Below are 17,877 nucleotides of genomic sequence, written 5' to 3' on the forward strand. Positions count from 1 at the left end.
GAGATTCATGGAGGAAGTTTATCTGCGTGGATAAACTACGGTAATTCCTCTACTGATGCCATAAATAGGCGAACGATCAAAGCCAAGCACCCTGTAGAAATGTGTGTTTACAGGTAATACCTATGCACAACGCAGAAGATTAAGGTAGTGTTGGTTTTATGACTGTCAATTAGTTTATTAATGTTGTGATCTGAAAAAGGTTTAGATTATCAGTAATATAGTTATTTAATGACAACACAGACAGTACTGAGGAGAAATGAGTTTTGTCTCTCCAGACAGATGAAATATTCATCTGTAAGTTCTGTGAAGACGATGAGGAGAAACAATGTTACCATGACGACATTCCCAGAGAAAAGTTCTTGTCTGTCGGTGGGCGTGTTTATGGGCGTGGCCTGTCATGCCCCGCTAAAATGCTGACTGATTAAGCTTAAAATCCCTGACCCATCCACTTCCTTTCATGAACAAAAGCGCAACCAAAATAGTTTCTAACCTATAAACGTGCAGAACGAGGTCATGAACCTTCTGCCTGTTGTTCATAAACAATTTTTCAGCTTAAATTTGTCAATATAGCATATAAAAAAGTTTAAAGTTCTACTTTTAAGGAGGTATCAGATATTATATTTTAACTAGCAGATTAAATGTCAATATTACTGAGTGACAGAAGCTCAGAACCATAAAAGAACATCTGTTTTTTAATCCAACTCTCATTTTTAAGGTAAAACATCAACCTCTACAGGACAAACAGCAAGAGGGGAGATGATGCTCCGCTAAGCCCACGTTGGAGGAGGACCAGGACATGACGGCAGCACAGGAGAGGAGGTAGAGGAGACAGGGGGATTATGGCAGCCGGCTGCCCCCCCATGGCGTGGGGGGTTGTGATGCTGCATGTAGATGAGGTGCCACACAGGCGGCGATGCTGCCAGGTCCTGGCTCTCTCACAGAGCCCATTCTCCTCCCGCCCCCCCCCCCGGCCCCAGACGCCCCGCTGGGAGCAGCGCTTTACAACCCCAGAGGAGAACTGCGGCCAGCATTCAAGAGCCGGCCCTGCACCACTTCTCATGCACACGGAGCCACACAGAGAAGTGATGCTCTCATTCACAAACCCGTCAACAACAACAACACACACACACACACACACACACACACACACACACCACGAGCAAGAAGTGATGAGAAACGGGTCTCCAGCTCCACCATTCAGTGAGAGCACAACAAAACACTCACTAATAACCATCCGCTCACACAGGCCAGCCAAAGACCTGCAACAAACCCTCATCAGAAGATCTGCTGCCCTCTATCTGCCACCCTGGGAGGTGCAGCTCAGTCTTCTTTACCTTCAGAGGTTTTTTTCAGCAGCACCAGCAAAGCTTGGAACACCGGGTTGGAGAAGCGGGGGCCGATGGGGACGTAATCTGGTGAGACAGGTTGTGTTTTCATTATATTTTATTAATTTCAAACTCCACCTGCTAAAAGATTATCAGTCCAAACATGGAGGGGAGAGTTGGTGGCTCACCGAAGAGACGCTCGATGTCATCAACAACCACGCAGCTCAGATGGGACTTGTAAGCTGCAGCCATGAAGATTTTTCAGGCGTAGGAGCGTTTTAAAAGTTGGATTTTAAAGCTCAGCGAGTCAATATAGATGATAAAAAAGGGTAAAATGGGATCGAGACCTAGTACCAGTTCAATGGTAATGACCAGTGGTGCTAATACTAATACTAGTGGAGTAGGTGAGGAGGAGGAACAGAATTTAAGAATATTTCACACTTTTACTGGACTGAAACCTGTGAAATCAGAAAAATCTGATACAAACTGTGTAAAGCTGATCATCCTCAGTCCCAGTTTAAAGTGGAACTAAACTGGTGTGAAACCTCACCGATCTCCATCTTCACCTCCAACCTTCCCGGCCTCAGCAGGGCCTCATCTATCAGGTCAGGCCTGTTGGTCATACCTGAGGGGGGACAGATGGACGGACAGAGGACAGAGGAGACAAGAGAGGAGGAAGAGGAAAGAACAGGAGCACAGAAGCTCTGCTCACACAGATCTGTCAATAAGCTGTTCACTGCTGCACACATCAAACCTCCCAGGAGCTCCAGTTTGGCAGAGAATAATACAAGTTTCCTCATAAATGTGACACAACAACATCTGAATCAGCCACTTTTCCATCAACAGAGGGAGAGATGGAGAAAGTGAGGGAGGGGAGCAGCAGGGTGGACACAGAGTGTGTGTGTGTGTGTGTGTTTAAACTGTCTAAATAGCAGGTCAAAGAGAGCTCAGGCCCTCATTAGGTGGTGAAGAGTGAGGCTCAGTGTCTCATGGTCCAACCAAACAGTCCTCTCTCTCTCTCTCTCTCACACACACACACACACACACACCACACACACACACACACACACACACACACACACACACACACACACACACACACACATCTGGCTAAAGGGCAGATCTCTCCACTCCTGGAGACATGTCTGAATGTCGCCAGCCTCCTCCCTAAACCCTGGTAATGTGATATGAACCCTGAAGCTATTTTGGTTTTGTGAATGAATACCCAATCTTTGGATAGCTGAGGGGAACCTTCAGGCCTTCGGAGGCATACTGCATCCCTCGCAGGATTCTTTTTTGTTTGGAAGGATGGATTTCTCCATCCCAGCATTGATTGTTGAAGACTGAGGAATAATAATAAGAACCGTTCACCACAGCCCCTAATCTCAGGTCTCCAAAAATGGCTACCATCTGTTGCCAAGTTGTGAGGTTGATGTCTACACAGCCTGTCTACACCGTCAAAAAGATGCTCGCACTACACCGGTGCGGTCAGCTATTCCAGTGGGACGGTTAGTGATAAATAATCTGGTTTCTTTAACGTAGGTAAGAAAACATGAGCAATTGCCTTTTTTAGCCTGAATGTCAGATGTAGAAGAGCTGCAGGAGAAGCGTTTTATACTATGATAAAGGGCTTCGTCTGCTGGTTAACCTCTGTTATTACACCTAATCACAGTTCACACTCTTTATCCCTCCCCTTTCCGATAATTTTAAGATAACTGCCACTGAGCTTTTACAAGGCTGCACTTTTAGTCATCTTGAAACTATGAACGATTTTCTTTTCTTTAGCATTTTTACCAAATGTATTCATATTCTCATATCTTCATGAACGCTTTATCCTTTTCGGGGTCATGGGGAGGGCACACATATAGGCAAAGGCAGGGTATACCCCTGTTTGAGTTCATCACAGGGCCCTATGTGAGCTATTGTGGGTTTGGTACCTTGCTCAAGGGTACCTCGGCAGTGCTCTGACTAGGCGGTGCTTCTGACACCTTCCCCTACTACCTTCCTTGCAAGAACCCTCCGCTCCTCAGCCCAGTCCCCAACAGCTACCACCACCGCCACATTCTTCAATTAATTCAAAGCACCAAACAAAAAAACAGGCCATTATGGAAACTTTAGGGTGGAATTTTCCCTCAGTCTAAAACATTTAACACTTCAAAGAAAATGGCGTGTTTGTATGTGACAGAATAAATTTACTTGTCATTCTAAATTATAGCAAATGTTTGTTTTTCTGTTTTTTCGTGTTGTTTCAGACTCCAACTATGACCACTAACATTTACCAGGCAGGACAGGTTCCCTCCATCAGAAGCTCCCAGCGTGGTGGCGAGGGAGATGGACGGGCAGAAGGGAGGACTGAAAATCTGATCAGAACTTTTCGGGGCATCCTGAACAAGCTCACCCCTGAGAAATTTGAGAGCCTCATTTGACAGGTGGATGAGCTCAACATCAACAATGAGGAGATACTGAACGCGGTTGTTGAGCTCATTGTGGACAAAGCTTTGTCTGAGCAGAGCTACAGCGCAACCTATGCTCAAACGTGTCACCACCTGAAGGGGGTAAACGCTGCATTCTTTGTCTGAGCGATTGGTTGAATTTGGACCAGATTATTGTTAATGATATGACAAACCTTTCCCACATCAGCTGATGGTCTCGTCCCAGAGCAGCAAAGGCTTTGTCTACTTTCATAAACTTCTGCTCAAAAGATGTCAGATGGAGTTCCAGAACGGCCATTGTAAGAGTGAACTCCTGAAAGAAAAGGAAAACGATGTGTCTGCTGCTCAAGAGGTGAGTACCGGCACGCCTACAGCGGAACGAAATATGCAAGCGCAATTATTGGACTGAAGCTTAGCTTTATAAATGCACCTTTCGTGAGAACTTCTTTTTTTCCTACAAACTTGTGCTTGCTCCACAGGCAAGAACGGTAGAATACCGTATTTTCACAACCATAAGGCGCGCTGTATTATAGGCGCACCTTCAATTAACAGCCTATTTTAGAAATATTTTCATACACAGGGCGCACCGTGTTATAAGGCGCATAGCATAGAAACTGCGTAGTGCCTGTGGTTTCATGACGCGTTCACTAGATCGAGCTGCGCTAAAAGGAATGTCAATAAAACAGCCAGATAAGTCAGTCAAACTTTATTAATAGAATACAAACCGTCGTTCTCACAACTCTATTCACTCCCAAAACGAATAAACAGCTGTTTTATTATTTTTCCCGAGTGACGTAGTGTTTTCGCGTAACACAGTTCGTTTAATAACAGCGAGTTATAACAGGCAGTGCAACATTTTTATCACAAGTGGATAGTGGAGTTTAATAAATCTTCGATTTAGTGCAACATTTTTATCACGTAGTGGAAACACGTAAAATAATTAGTCTGATACTGTTGCGGTAAATCAAACGTTAGTGCAAACACAATATACGGTAACTCGAACTCTCGAAGTAGTGCAAAGCGATAGCAATATAACAACGTTGTTCAAACGGTAATGTCCATATTCACAGTATGACCAGCCTTGTTAAGTTGTAAACACACAAAAGAAACACATAAAGCTCACTTTATCAGTTCATTCCTCATCCAGGAATCCCTTGAATACTTCTTCTTCGGTGTCCGAATTGAACAGTTGTGCGAATACGGCGTCCAACATGGCCGGCTCCGTCTCGTCAAAGTCGTCATCAGGGTCGGTGTCGCTGGTGTTGTCTGGCATTTCAGTGACAATCCCTGCCTTCCCGAAAGCTCGGACCACGGTCGATGCCCAGGCGTTTACGATCCACTGGCAGATAGTGACGTATGACGCTCGGTGCCGTCTCCCCGTCTTGGTGAACGTTCGCCGTTCGTCATCCACTGCTCCCACGCAGTTCGCAGTCTAGTTTTGAATGCCCCGTTGACACCAATATCTAGCGGCTGCAGTTCCTTTGTTAATCCACTTCTTGCTTTGTTTCCTCGGAAGCTCCGTTGAGTCTTCTTTACCTGGCGCAGGTCGTCTTGTTGCTTCCTCCACTTTCCGCAATTGATTCGTTCACGTTAAATTCTCTTGCCGCTGCTCTATTTCCGTGTTCAACTGCGTGACTGATAGCCTTCAGTTTGAACTCTGCGTCATAAGCGCGTCTCTTGCAAGGAGCCATTTTGGGGTCTTTACAGACAGAAATGGTTTGGGACTGAATTTACTGCTGTTACCTCGGCCACGCCTACTGACTACGGTAGCCGCGATTAACCAATATTACCGTAATCCATACAAAAGGCGCTCCGGGTTAAAAGGCGCACCGTAGATTTTTTAGAAAATTCTAGGCTTTTAGGTGCGCCTTATAGTCGTGAAAATACGGTAGTTAGATTTTGAACTCAAACCTAAATGTAAGCTTTACAGTGTTTCACCTAAGTTAAATACATGCAAATCTGCCCTCAAAGGAAGGTGAGCGGCAACAGTTAAAGGTGGACCTGGAGCAGACCAGACACAAGGCCCGCGTGCGTTTGCTAGGGACCGTGAGGTTTATCGGTGAGCTTTTTAAGCTGAGAATGATCTCGGGGGCCATAATACCCACGTGCGTGGTTAAACTCATCAAGGATGAGTGCGAGGAGTCTCTGGAGTGTCTCTGCAAGTTACTGTCCATAGTGGGGAAAGACCTGGACACTGAGACTGAGAGGGTAAGGAGAGCTGCACACACACACAGACACACACAGACACACACTGGCCACGCATTAACTAAATGAGTGGGACTCTTATTATCTTCCTTTTAGCCTAAACTTAATAGCTACAATGGCTACATATGCCACCTACTGAAGGAGTGGAAGATGTCAACAAGAATAAAATTCATGTTGCAGGATGTTTTGGCCCTAAGAAAAGTGAGACTCTTTGATGGTTAAATAATGAATATAGTCTGCAAGTCACGGTTGAATTCTCATCACATCTCATGTGTGGCCTTCAGAACAATTGGGTACCCTGCAGGAAAGATGAAGGACCAAAAACCATCAAGCAGCTTCACCAAGAGGTGAAGCTGGCTGAAGAGAGGGAGCAGCCCCAGTCCAGGAACAAGCAAACCACCATGCAACAAAGAGGTGGTGGCAGGTTGGCAGATTGTGGCCAATCCTTTAATGTGAAGGCGATTCCTGGGAAGTTCAATCAGGACTCCAGCTGCGACACCTGGCGACCAAAACAGAGAGAACCTGTCATGGTCCTGGATGAGCAAAAGCGAAATAGAGGAACACAGATTAAAGATGTCAGCAAAACTCCAAATAAATAACTGAAAACGCCAAAATATTGGGTGCATTTTTAAAGCAGACATCTGGATGGGGCTTTTCACTTGTTGCTCTTTGCAGTTGAACACAAGACTACCCCAAAACAGGCAGGACCCTTATCAGAGCCCCCTTGGCTCTGCGATTAAGAACAAGCGTACCAAGAACTAAAAAGAAATCTGTTAATGATAAAATAGAGGAGTGGATCCCGGTAGCTCCCGATGAGAATGACCTTTAAACTGGATTTTTCTATAGAGATTGTGACTGTAGGCATGAAACTAACAAAGGTTTCTCTCCCCCCTCCCAGAACACCCTCAATGACAGGCAGAGGTCATCAGAGGGGTTTGTGAGGGCCTTGATGAGAGCAGTCTGCCAGTCAGTCATTGTTAACTGTAAGTGTTCTATAATGTCATATAGTTTCTGTCCAAAAACATGAGTAATTAGGTTTACTCCACATTGATGTGTGTTTTACATTATGTGAGCACATACACAAAACCAGTCTGTGACACTTTATGGTCCATGAATATATGTGTTCAGTTTCTTTACAGTGGTGTGAAGAGAGTGTTTGTGTCGTCAGGTGGGATTTATACTCTGAATACCTATGAGCTGCTCGACAGAGTGAGCCTCTTAAAGAAATACATCACTGATAACCAGAAGCAGCTGGTGGCCCTGAATGTTCTACAGCAGCTGGTGGTCCACATAGACCAACCTGATGGCGAGTGTCCCATCTATCCACCTCGACGGTCACGGCTTTGTTAATTTTAACTTTGAACTACAAATTCAGAAGCCAGTGGTGTTTTCCTATTGACTTATTCCTGTGGTTTTTGCTGGTGTGTGTCCACGTAGGTCTGCTGCAGATGTTTTTTGATGTACAGTTGGATGAAAAAGTCATCCAGGATGAGACCTTCTTTAGATGGAAGTCATCCACAGTTACTGGAATATCCGTGCGCAACTTCTTCACCTGGCTCCAAGAGGCTAACAAACGGATAAACTGAACTTGGGGAGCAAAACAATATATATATTTTTTTAAAAATCTGCTTTATTTCAATATAAGTAATATCATCTGTCTTTGGATAAAATTCAATTTATTTCAAAATATAATTCCTTAAATATCATCTATGTTTTAGTGAAGTTGGGTAATATAGTCTCGACTGGCACCATTTTGTTGGGGTCCAAGGTTCTGGGTTGTTTGGTTTTTCCTGCAGGGGGCATGGAGGAGTCATTGACAACAGCTGGCGCTGCAGGCAGGCACACCTGTCGGCAATTTCCATCAGGCCACCTATTTAAGGAGGGAGCGCCTGCTTATCAGCATTGGGAGGGTTTTGGTGTCTTGTTTTTGGTGTCGTCCCAGCTTGTTTGAGGTCTCCATGCTGTCTTGCTGGACTAGTGAACGTGTAGAACCTGACTCCTGTGTTGGCTCCGCGCTGGAGCTATCGGTGGACCCGGAAGACCAGACGAGTGCTTCCCTGCAGTCCAGGACTGCCGTTTTGAGTTGGTTTAATAAAACCTATTTTGGACTTTTTATCACTGCGTTCTTGCCTGCTTTTGGGTCCTGTAAAAACCCCATCCCTAACAGTACACTCCGACCAGTATGGACCCGGCAGACCAAGACGCAGTGCACCACAGGTTGGAGACTCGGGGGAGGCTGCTGGGTCAGCATGACCATCTCCTCACGGACATTTGGGCTTCACTACAGACCCTCAAAGCCAGCGTAACGGACCTGCTCACTCCTGGATGGGCGGAGCAGGTTCCGTCTCCGCCACCCGCGGAGGCGCCGAGAGTCGTTCCGCAGCCGGCTGCTGCCGCTCCACAGGATCCCCGCGTACCCACCCCGGAGCGGTATTCTGGTGAGGCTGGCATGTGTGCCAGTTTTTTGCTTCAGTGCTCCATAGTTTTCAACCTCCAGCCCGTCACCTACCCCAGCAACAGGGCAAAGATCGCCTTCGTTCTTAATCTTCTCTCCGGGACAGCGGAGCAATGGGCCACAGCAGTCCTGGAGAACCAGACACCCGCTTCTTCCAGTGTTACGGCTGAGTTAAAATGGGTGTTTGACCACCTGGTCCAGCGTGGCGAGGCGGCCTCCCAGATCCTGTCCCTGCGCCAGGGTTCCAGCTCTGTCGTGGACTACTCCATCCAGTTCCGCATCCTTGCGTCTGGAACGATGCATTCACCCAGGGACTATCCGAGGAACTCAAGGATGAGTTGCCCACTTGAGAGGAGTCTGGGGACCTGGACACGCTTATCAGCCTGGCGATCTGGCTGGACAACTGACTGTGGGAGAGGCGCCAGCAGAGGGATAGGGAGTTCCCAGGGAGGAGTTCCGACAGGTTGCTTACTGCAACCATTTCTTCTGGTAATCAATCATCACCAGGCATGATACAACATGGTAAACTCCCAAAGTTTCTGAGCCTTATGTGAGAAAAACCTGGAGAAAATGTTCCTCTTTTTAGATGGCCTCTTGACGAGTTTACGCAAGATGGTGACCATGCAGCTCCTCCGAGTATTTGAGTAAGACGAGAACCTTGTTTGGATTGCCTAACTCTTTGCGCAGGATCTTTTGGATTTTATTGTCCATCTTTTTTAAATGAGTCATCAGTGATATATATAACTTGTATATCTTTGACTCTCTTTCAGATATATTCATAGAGGTACGCGATGAGGTCATCACTGCATTGAGGTTCCATATTTGCTTTGACATAAATTTGATAAACTAGCTTACTTATGAACAGCTTGACATATGTCTTGTGTTTCAATGTCTTTCTTTTCCTGTGGTTCCTCTTCACGTAAAGAAATGGTGCAATCTCTTTCTGAATAGCAGGCCAGTTTAGGGAGGCTGGATATTCCTTTGGTTCCTCATCAGTTACAGAAGGGCTGAAATTCCATCCTAAATCTCTATCTGAACAAAAAGAGACTAAAGGTGGTTCTTCGTCCTCCTCATCTACAAAAATGACCTTATTTCCTTCTGATCGAGGAGAGACTGAAGCTGATATTTTAATCCTCCTCACTGACTGAAGCTGGTTCTTTGACTTCCTGAACTACAGAACTGGTCTTATCTCCTGATTGAGGAAAGATTGAAACTGGCTCTTTGTCTTCCTGACTTTTATAAGTCACGGAAGGTTCCTGTGTTTCTTGGTCTGTCACCTCAGTATGTGCTTCTTGTACTTGTTCCTTAGTATCTTGTGAAGTTGCAATTTCCTCACCATATATATTACCTGATAAATGGTCCTCTGTAAAAACCATGCATCTGTTGGAGACTGGGGTGTCTCCTACGTCTGTAAATACCTGATCCTTCAATTCAATGGGGCAGGGGATGAAGCTGGAGCTGGCGTTAACAAGGCTGCTTAATTTTTCCATTATTCGTTATTGCATATAATTTCTTGCATTAGAGTAGAACATATAATATCTCTACTTCTACCTCCCTTACCTAAACAAAAATACAGGACCTAGTTGGCTTGACTCATGGAGGTATCCTTGAAAAGGTGAAGAGAATAAGAACTGAAAGATGACTGTGGTGACATATGGTATATTGTCTCATAAGTCACCAAAGGACATCTGCCTTAAAGCTGTGAATAGTGGTGATTTCAGCAGGCCACACAAGGGTGTGATATCCCGACTAATAAATGTTGCACTGAGTAAATTGTAAGGGAAGGGTCTATCCCTTTCACTATCCAAAACAGAAGGGAAAATCCATGCTTGGAAAAACTGTGTTGAACCTGGGACCACTTGGAGCACCTTTTGTCACTGTAAAAAAAAAATCTCATTCACATAGCAGAAAATTCCCGGAGGTACTTTGTGTAGCATCATCACCAACATGGCCAACATGACTATCTTGCTTTCCACTTAGGGACAATGGATAGTGGTAAAATACAATTCCCATGGCAACGCTACACTCTAGTCTGCTAGTTTATGAATAAATGAGGGATGTGATCCAAAATTAACATCTATAGTTAAAAAAAAGGTCTTGCAATGAGATGAAAGCCCAAAACGTGCAGAAATTCAAAAATGGCATTTTTATTTGACATTTTATGAAATAATGATCAAATTAAAACATAAATGTGTTAAGGTTGGGGTTTTCACAGGACCCGAAAGCAGGCAAAAAGCAGTGCTAAAAAGTCCAAAAACTAGTTTTTCTTTAACAAACAAACTGGTAGTCCTCCTGGACCGTGGGGGAAAACTCGTCCAGCCTTCTGGGGTGCACCAAGAGCTCCACAGCGGAGCCAACAGAGGGGTCAAGTCTCGCGCGCTCTCCACTTCCATTGGGCGCCGTGGAGACCAGAGAAAACACCAAAACTCTCCGACGCTGGTAGACAGGCGCTTCGTCCCTAAATAGGTGGCCTGATGTAAATTGCCGACAGGTTGCTTACTGCAACTATTTCTTCTAGTAATCAATCATCAGCAGGGATGATACAACATGTTAAAAACTCCCAAAGTTTCTGAGCCTTATGTGAGAAAAACTTGGAGAAAATGTTCCTCTTTTTAGATGGCCTCTTGAGGAGTTTACGCAAGATGGTGACCATGCAGTCTGCAACGACTGGCTCCTCCGAGTACTTGAGTAAGAAGAGAACCTTGTTTGGATTGCCTAACTCTTTGCGCAGGATCTTTTGGATTTTGTTGTCCATCTTCTTAAATGAGTCATCGGTGATACATATATCTTCATCTTTGACTCTCTCCCAGATGTATTCATTGAGGTACGCGATGAGGTCATCACTGCATGGAGGTTTCATATTTGCTTTGGCATAAATTTGATAAATGATCTTATGTATGAACAGCTTGACATATCTTGTGTTTGAACGTCTCTATCTTTTCTTGTGGTTCGTCTTCACATGAAGAAATGGTGCAATCTCTTTCTGAATAGTAGGACAGTTTAGGAGAGGCTGGATATTCCCGTGGTTCCTCATCAGCTACAGAGGGGCTGATATTCCATCCTAAATCTCTATCTGAACAAAAAGAGACTAAAGGTGGTTCTTCATCCTCAATTAAAGAAACGGTCTTATCTCCTAAATCTCCATCTGAATGAGGAGAGTAGGAACCTGACTCATTATCCTCCCCGTTTTCAGAAATGGTCTCACTTGCTTTTGGATCTCCATCTGAATCATAAGAGAGTGATGAAGATGGGCTAGGAGAGATTGAAGCTGGTTCTTCGTCCTCCTCATCTACAAAAATGACCTTATTTCCTTCTGATCGAGGAGAGACTAAAGCTGAGTCTTTGTCCTCTTCACCTACTGAAGCTGGTTCTTTGGCTTCCTGACTTTCATGAGTCACTGAAGGTTCCTGTGGTTCCTCATCAGTTACAGAGGGACTGATATTAAATCCTAAATCTCTATCGCTATCTGAACAAAAAGAGACTAAAGGTAGTTGTTCATCCTCAATTAAAGAAACGGTCTTCTCTCCTAAATCTCCATCTGAATGAGGAGAGTAGGAACCTGACTCATTATCCTCCTCGTTTACAGAAATTGTCTCACTTGCTTTTGGATCTCCATCTGAATCATAAGAGCGTGATGGAAATGGGCTAGGAGAGATTGAAGCTGGTTCTTCATCCTCCTCATTTACAAAAATGACCTTATTTGCTTCTGATTGATGAGAGATTGAAGCTGAGTCTTCTTTCTCCTCACTGACCGAAGCTGTTTCTTTGTCTTCCTGACTTTCAGGAGTCACTGAAGGTTCCTGTGGTTCTTCATCAGCTACAGAAGGGCTGATATTCAATCCTAAATCACTATCGCTATCTGAACAAAAAGAGATTAAAGGTAGTTGTTCATCCATAATTAAAGAAACGTTCTTTTCTCCTAAACCTCCATCTGAATGAGGAGAGTAGGAACCTGACTGAATATCTTCTGAAGTTGCAACTTCCTCGTCATATATATTATCTGATAAATGGTCCTCTGTAAAAACCACGTATCTGTTGGAGACTGGGGTGTCTTCTAATTCTGTAAATACCTGACCCTCCAGTTCAATGGGGCAGGGGCTGGAGCTGGTGTTAACAAGGCTGCTTAATTTTTCCATTATTTGTTATTGTATATAGTTTATTGCAGTGGTGTTGAACATATAATACTTTTCCCTTACCTAAACAAAAATATATGAATGGCTCAAAGCCTTATAGCACAATTAATGTGTTGTGCTTTGATCCATATCTGCTGTTTGTGTGTTAAAGCTGTGATAATAACTCCAAAGTCACAAAACTGCTTTATTTATATATTGTCTTTATTCTCTTGTTTATAAATAATTTAATGTATTATTGTGTCTATCATAGACCAAATATCTGGATCTTTATAACAAAGTAGGTACTTTGTGTAGCATCATCACCAACATGGCCAACATGACTATCTTGCTTTCCACTTAGGGACAATGGATAGTGGTAAAATACAATTCCCATGGCAACGCAACACTCTAGTCTGCTAGTTTATGAATAAATGAGGGATGTGATCCCAAATTAACATCTATAGTTAAAAAAAAAAGGTCTTGTATTGAGATGAAAGCCCAAAACATGTGCAGAAATTCAAAAATGGCATTTTTATTTGACATTTTATGAAATAAAGATCAAATTAAAACATAAATGTGTTAAGGTTGGGGTTTTCACAGGACCCGAAAGCAGGCAAAAAGTAGTGATAAAAAGTCCAAAAACTAGTTTTTCTTTAACAAACAAACTGGTAGTCCTCCTGGACCGTGGGGGAAAACTCGTCCAGTCTTCTGGGGTGCACCAAGAGCTCCACAGCGGAGCCAACAGAGGGGTCAAGTCTTGCGCGCTCTCCACTCCCATTGGGCGCCGTGGAGACCAGAGAAAACACCCAAACTCTCCGACGCTGGTAGACAGGCGCTCCATCCCTAAATAGGTGGCTTGATGTAAATTGCCAACAGGTTGCTTACTGCAACCATTTCTTCTGGTAATCAATCATCACCAGGCATGACACAACATGTTAAAAACTCCCAAAGTTTCTGAGCCTTATTTGAGAAAACCCTGGAGAAAATGTTCCTCTTTTTAGATGGCTGTTTAGAAGAGACTAAAGGTGGTTCTTCGTCCTCCTCATCGACAAAAATTACCTTATATCCTTCTGATCGAGGAGAGACTAAAGCTGAGTTTTCATCCTCCTCACCTACTGAAGCTGGTTCCTGGCTTCCTGACTTTCATGAGTCACTGAAGGTTCCTTTGGTTCCTCATCAGTTACAGAGGGGCTCATATTCCATCCTAAATCTCTATCTGAACAAAAAGAGACTAAAGGTGGTTCTTCATCCTCAATTATAGAAATGATCTTTTCTCCTGAATCTCCATCTGAATGAGGAGAGTAGGAACCTGATTCATTGTCCTCCTCGTTTACAGAAATGGTCTGACTTGCTTCTGGATCTCCATCTGAATCATAAGAGAGTGATGGAGATGGGCTAGGAGAGATTGAAGCTGGTTCTTCGTCCTCCTCATCTACAAAAATGACCTGATTTGCTTCTGATTGAGAAGAGATTGGAGCTGAGTCTTCTTTCTCCTCACTGACCAAAGCTGTTTCTTTGTCTTCCTGACTTTCAGGAGTCACTGAAGGTTCCTGTGGTTCTTGGTCTATCACCTCAGTCTGTGCTTCTTGTACTTGTTGCTGAATATCTTGTGAAGTTGCAACTTCCTCATCATCCTCTGTAAAAACCATATACCACATGGAGACTGGGGTGTCTTCTGATTCTATAAATACCCGACCCTTCAGTGCAATGGGGCAGGGGCTGGAGCTGGTGTTAACAAGGCTGCTTAATTTTTCCATTATTCGTTATTGCATATAGTTTACTGCATTGGTGTTGAACATATAATACTTTCCCCTTACCTAAACAAAACTATATTAATGGATCAAAGCTTTATAGCACAAGTAATATGTAGTGCTTTGATCCATATCTGCTGTTTGTGTGTTAAAGCTGTGATAATAACTCCAAAGTCACAAAACTGCTTTATTTTAATAATTATACACTGCCCTTATTCTCTTGTTTATAAATAATTTAATGCATTATTTGTGTCTATCATAGACCAAATATCTCGATCTTGATAACAAAGTTGGAATTGAACTACAAATAACATGTTTTTGTTTTTAGGCACTATAAGAGGCCATCAATTCTATGCTGAAAACTGTGTATACGCCATCATACTGTGCTTTTATCCTTATACAAACTGGCTGTAGTATAGACCCAACTGTCACATGGAAGATATATGTAACAATCTTTAGATTCTCTGGGTGATGTTTTTATTTGACCTGGACACGTTGAGGCAAGTTCCAAAAATATCACCTAAAATACACACACGCACAACCTCACCAGGTCCCAATATATTTTATTAACCTTTTCTGTTGAGTACAAGTTCTGGTTTTTGTGTCTTACTTTCTGCAGTATTGATTATACATAAATACCATTTTCATCAGCCTATTTTCTGAAATAAACTTTCAAGTCAACCTGGCTAACTTTTATTGTAGGATTTTTGGTCACTTGCTTACTACAACTATTTCTTCTAGTAATCAATCATCAGCAGGGATGATAAAACATGTTAAAAACTCCCAAAGTTTCTGAGCCTTATGTGAGAAAACCCTGGAGAAAATGTTCCTCTTTTTAGATGGCCTCTTGACGAGTTTACGCAAGATGGTGACCATGCAGTCTGCAACGACTGGCTCCTCCGAGTACTCGAGTAAGACGAGAACCTTGTTTGGATTGCCTAACTCTTTGCGCAGGATCTTTTGGATTTTATTGTCCATCTTTTTTAAATGAGTCATCAGTGATATATATAACTTCATCTTTGACTCTCTTTCAGATATATTCATAGAGGTACGCGATGAGGTCATCACTGCATTGAGGTTCCATATTTGCTTTGACATAAATTTGATAAACTAGCTTACTTATGAACAGCTTGACATATGTCTTGTGTTTCAATGTCTTTCTTTTCCTGTGGTTCCTCTTCACGTAAAGAAATGGTGCAATCTCTTTCTGAATAGCAGGCCAGTTTAGGGAGGCTGGATATTCCTTTGGTTCATCATCAGTTACAGAAGGGCTGAAATTCCATCCTAAATCTCTATCTGAACAAAAAGAGACTAAAGGTGGTTCTTCGTCCTCCTCATCTACAAAAATGACCTTATTTCCTTCTGATCGGGGAGAGACTGAAGCTGAGTTTTCATCCTCCTCACTGACTGAAGCTGGTTCTTTGACTTCCTGAACTACGGAACTGGTCTTATCTCCTTCTGATTGAGGAGAGATTGAAACTGTCTCTTTGTCTTCCTGACTTTTATGAGTCACTGAAGGTTCCTGTGTTACTTGGTCTGTCACCTCAGTCTGTGCTTCTTGTACTTGTTCCTTAGTATCTTGTGAAGTTGCAATTTCCTCACCATATACAGTATATTACCTGATAAATGGTCCTCTGTAAAAACCATGCATCTGTTGGAGACAGGGGTGTCTCCTACGTCTGTAAATACCTGATCCTTTAGTTCAATGGGGCAGGAGCTGGAGTTAACAAGGCTGCTTAATGTTTCCATTATTCGTTATTGCATATAATTTCTTGCATTGGAGTAGAACATATAATATCTCTACTTCTACCTCCCTTACCTGAACAAAAATACAGGACCGAGTTGGCTTGACTCATGGAGGTGTTCTTGAAAAGGTGAAGAGAATAAGAACTGAAAGATGACTGTGGTGACATATGGGCTGTGTCCGAAACCACCCCCTATACCCTACATAGTGCACTCAATCGCGTGGACGCCATTTTGAAATAGTGTCCGAATTCTTAGTGAGCATCACTAGTGCACTCAATGTATCCCACAATGCACTGTAAAAAGTAGTGTACAACCGATGCACCCGAACTCGGTAATATATCCCATCAGCCTTTACGGTATCACGTGGTAATCTGTCGATGGCGGGTAAACGAGCAGACATGACGTACAAATGTATGTAATATTATGTTATTATTATTATATGGTATTTGTTTCACATATCTTACTAGAGCGTAAAATTCTTTCACTTTAGTTGAACATTGCTGCCTCCATTTTAAATGTTTTTTGCCTTTATTTATTTATATGCGACTATAAGCATCTTATTAGATTACGTACCGCTTTAATTCTGCCGTACTAGAGTCGGTGCATTTCAAATGCAAATTTAAGGTACTGTAGGAGTGGTATTAATATAACGCAGACTGATGGCTTGAATTGATTTTAAGGTAGTGACGATGATATAAATAAGATGATCCGATGCCGGATGGAGAAGGACCACCTCTTCTCCGGGAAGAGTTTTTTCTGCTGCAGCAGGATGGGAGTGGGTGGTGGCAAAATGTTATTAAATACTGTATTGTATGCTGCTGTAACTTGGAATCTGGTGTGATCACAATCCAGAAACTAAACTGATGGACTTCTGCAATTTGTTTATGTCCTTGTTCCAATTTGTAGAGCTGTGCTGAGGGAAATTGGCCTCACAGGAAAGCTGACTCCAGCACGAGCAGCCAAAAAGTGGGAGAACCTTAAAAAAAACCTACAAGGTTTGTAATAATTGCTTTAAATTTGGTCTAAATGTAACAGACTAATAATTATAGGAAATGTTGCATTACTGTTTGAATTATTCGCTTATTCCCTATTTGTAGGAGCTTCGGAGACCACCATCAGGGTCTGGGACTGAGTCTGGGGAGGTCACTGCTGACAAGTGGAAATAGTTCCCGCTCATGGATGAGGCAATAGGTGGCAGGCCCTCCATTCGGCCCCCATGCCTCATTGCCTCAGCCTGGGGGGAGGGCCATTCTACGTCAGGCTCCTCACATTCAGTCCCGGAGAGACCTGATGGTGAGTCAGGGACAGAGGAGGAGCAACCAGGGCCAGCAACACGCAAGCGCCAGCGGCGCGATAGGGTCCTGGAGCTGCTGGAGAGGCCGAGGAAAGGGCAACACGAGAGGAAGCCAGGGATGAGAGACTTTTAGATCTCTTAGAGAAACTCCTAGATAAAATGTAAAAAAGTATATATTAAATTGTATAATTGTACTGTTGTGTTTGTAATATTAAATTGTTTAAATCAAGTTAACTTCCATCAAAGATTGCTTTCTTCGCATCATATGGTTGATAACAAATGCTTTATTCAAAGTGTAAATTTAATTGATACAGTTTTTGATTTTGAAATGAAAACTATTTACATAAACACACACATAAAGAACTTGCATTTATCCAATTTGGATTATTTAATAACTATTTACAAAAATGGAACACAAAAGTCTTTCAAATTAAGAGGAACCAGCTAGGTTCAACAGACATCATGCTCCAAAACGCTGGATTATAAAGACCAGTCCTAAATGTAATCATGTTCACAGAGAGCTGATGGGAGGTGGGTTGGTGCTGACAGGGCAGCAG

The 17,877-nt window shown here is 43.2% G+C and overlaps 1 long non-coding RNA gene across 1 annotated transcript; it reads left to right on the forward strand.

The window, feature by feature from the left end:
• The first annotated feature begins 2,398 nt into the window (after window positions 1–2,398).
• On the forward strand, window positions 2,399–17,549 carry LOC130536523 (uncharacterized). The gene is made up of 9 exons (XR_008953388.1): window positions 2,399–3,880; window positions 3,966–4,109; window positions 5,729–5,965; window positions 6,059–6,163; window positions 6,247–6,945; window positions 7,131–8,906; window positions 15,120–16,437; window positions 16,933–17,021; window positions 17,124–17,549. It is a non-coding gene; the product is annotated as an uncharacterized LOC130536523 (long non-coding RNA).
• The last annotated feature ends 328 nt before the right edge of the window (window positions 17,550–17,877 follow it).

Source organism: Takifugu flavidus, chromosome 1 (genome assembly GCF_003711565.1).
Source record: "Takifugu flavidus isolate HTHZ2018 chromosome 1, ASM371156v2, whole genome shotgun sequence".
NCBI classification, from domain to species: domain Eukaryota; kingdom Metazoa; phylum Chordata; class Actinopteri; order Tetraodontiformes; family Tetraodontidae; genus Takifugu; species Takifugu flavidus.